Genomic DNA, 3,207 nt, shown 5'->3' on the forward strand with positions numbered 1-3,207 from the left:
CATTCAGTCGTTACGTTATTAGGTTTTCAGGCTCTATATTTATTTTGTGATCATTAATAATCCTCCCTGAGCACAGCGGAGGTTGATTAGTTAATTTTAAACTCCTGCTCTGCTCGTTATTTTAATAATGGAACAGAAACGCACAGAATTGCACAACACCTTGTTGAAACAATAATCACTGAGATTATTATTGTTGTTGGGTCATTAATTTGAACAAGTTTTGTTGATTTTTTTGTTGTTCTTTAATAAAGTTATGAACGTTTTAAGCCAATCAGAGGAGGGCGTGCTGGTCTCAGCCTCCTGGCGGCGTTCAGTTTGTCTCCTAATGCCGAGATCGACTCAAAACCTTCCACGATCCACGTATTGCAGCCCTGCTCTAGTAAAGCATGAACAGCTCAGAAACAATATGAAATGGGGGAAAAAGTTATTTATTAACCGATTAAGTCGTGCTTTAGATTGTTCTCGAAAAACTAATCAGTCACGGCTGATTAGTGGGTGAACTCACGGCTGCACAGTGAACCCGTTGATTTTCTACAGCTGACAGCTGCTCCCCTCTCTTGCAGGTACTGCGTACCCCCACCAAATCTTTTAGGGGTACGCAGTCGGGTACGCAGTACCTGACCGTACCCCCTTACTTACAAGCTCCTATTCTCATTCATCCAGAACCTGACTCCCAGTTCATTCTAGAAGTTGATGCCTCCAACGTGGGGGTCGCAGCGGTCCTCTCCCAAAGGTCCCCAGAAGACAACAAACTCCACCCTTGTGCCTTCTTCTCCAAACGGTTCACCCCTCCAGAGAGAAACTACAGTGTTGGTGACAGGGAGCTTCTTGCTATTAATAGTCTCTTGAAGAATGGAGGCATTGGTTAGAAGGCACAGATACACCTGTGATAGTCTGGACAGACCATAAAAATCTGTCCTATCTTCAGTGAGCTTAAAAGACTCAACCCTAGACAGTCCGTTGGACCCTATTTTTCTCAAGATTCAATCTCAACATCAGTTACCGTCCAGGAAGATGTAAAGTTAAACCCAATGCACTTTCACGACAGCTTTCCCCTGACAATTCAGAAGAAACTGCTGAACCTGTCCGTCTGCCCTCTTGCACTGTGGGAAGTCTTAAATGGGACATTGGGAGACTCATTCAACGAGCCTCAGTGCCAGAGCCTGACCCAGGCGGGGGTCCTCCTAACCCTCTTTTTGTCCCGTCCAGGGTCTGCTCCCAGGTTCTCCAGTGGGCTCACAACTCCCAGTTCTCCTGTCACCCCGGAGTCAGCCGCACCATTGGGCTACTGTGTCGATACTTCTGGTCACCTTTCCTCAATAAATATACCAAGGATTTAATCTCCCCCTGCATGGTCTGTGCCCGAGGGAAGAGTTCTCATTATCCTCCTGCAGGTTTGCTTCAACCCCTTCTTGTCCCAAGTTGGCCTTGGTCCCACATCTCACTAGACTTTGTCACCGGTCTTCCAACAAAACAAAGATGGTGATCCTTACCATCATAGACAGGTTCTCTAAAGCTTGTCATCCCGTTGCTCTCAACAGACTTCCCTCAGCCTCCACAACAGCCAGACTCCTGTTCTTTCACATCTTCAGACTTAATGGAATTCCCACGAGACTCTTTCTGACTGAGGGCCTCAATTCATGTCTCAGGTTCGGAAAACATCCTGCTCTTCCCTTGGGGTAAAACCCCAGTTCACTTCAAGAGGAACACAGAATCAAATGGTCAGCGTGAATGTTTGAATCAAGAACTTGAAAATACTCTTTGTTGCATCTGTGCCAACAACCCAAGCTCCTGGAGCCTCCATTTACCTTGGATCAAATATGCTCACAATTCTCACATCTCAGCAGCTAAAGGTTTTTGCCCTGTTGAGACCTCTCTAGGTTTCCAGCCATCCGTTCTACTCTCCTCATTTCCAGATTCCACCATTCCCACAGTCAGGACTCACCTCAGGAACTGCCGGAGAATTTGGGACCAGACCAAAGCAGCACTTGACCGAACTTCGGCCCAAAACAAGAGACTTGCTGATCGCAGATGCTCTCCGGCTCCCACCTATCACCCAGGCCAGAAAGTCTGGTTTTCTTCTAACGATTTTCCCTTAAAGGCATACTAAGAAACTCTCTCCCAGGTTTCTTGGGCCATTTCCTGTCCAATCTGTCATCAGTACATCTGCAGTTCATCTGCAACTTCAATTGCATTTTCGAGTCCATCCTGGTTTTTACATTTCCCAAATCAAATCAGTCAGATCCAGTCCACAAAGGACTGGATCTGACTTCCTGGGGGGAAGACATCCCTAATCAGCATCGGGGATGCTCATCTGAGCTTATTGCAATTCACAGCTCAAGTCTTCTGCTGGGGCCCGAGTGCCAAAGAACTTTAATTTATTTATTTCAATAAACCTTTTTAATCGCTGTTTTTCTCCGTCTGAGTCTCTCCAGATTCAATTGTCAATATGTTATAAACAGCATCTCTCCTTAAACTGGAGCTTAAAAACGTATGGAAGATGAGACACTAACCAGCTTTTTCAGCACATGCTAGGCAACAAGACGGCTGTTCCCATGGTTACTGATAGACTCAAGCCTTCGCTATAATGCGATAAGTGAAATCTTTCTAACCATACTTACTTATAGAGTATATGAACCTTAATCTTCTTACCTTGTATAAAGTGTTTGCTGCAAATCCACGGTTACACCAAGAGCTAAATAAAAACGATATTAGACTACTATATGTATGTTTTATGACTGGCTTTACAGGAGCACATAGGTTGTTTTGATGTCCATAATGGTGGAGCAGAGGGAGTTTTGAAGAAAGTGACGTCACATGCAAAGGGTCATATTGTCACATTGGTTTTCTTTATTCACTTGTTTATTTGCCTAATTAAAAGAATAAGGGTTTGATTTGACCATCAATATGTGCCCTTATAACAAAAATGAAATGGTTAGGTTACCTTTGTACTGGCTAACATATGATAGTTCCCATCCTTCATTTAACTGCATATGAGGTCAACTGTAGGCCATTACCCATTTCTTGCATTAATCCATACTCCTTTTTGGTTTTGGAAATATAATAAACTGTATTCCACCCCCTAAATGTCCTGGGTAATGGCTGTTGGGATTCCTGACTGATGGCTTGGACCAGGGGTCCCCAAACTTTTTCCTGCGAGGGCCACATGACTGTTCCCTTTTCTGGTCGGGGGCCGGTCTTAGCTTT

This window comes from Poecilia latipinna, unplaced genomic scaffold, assembly GCF_001443285.1.
Source record: "Poecilia latipinna isolate Pla-1442-1.1 unplaced genomic scaffold, P_latipinna-1.0 Scaffold2229, whole genome shotgun sequence".
NCBI lineage: Eukaryota > Metazoa > Chordata > Actinopteri > Cyprinodontiformes > Poeciliidae > Poecilia > Poecilia latipinna.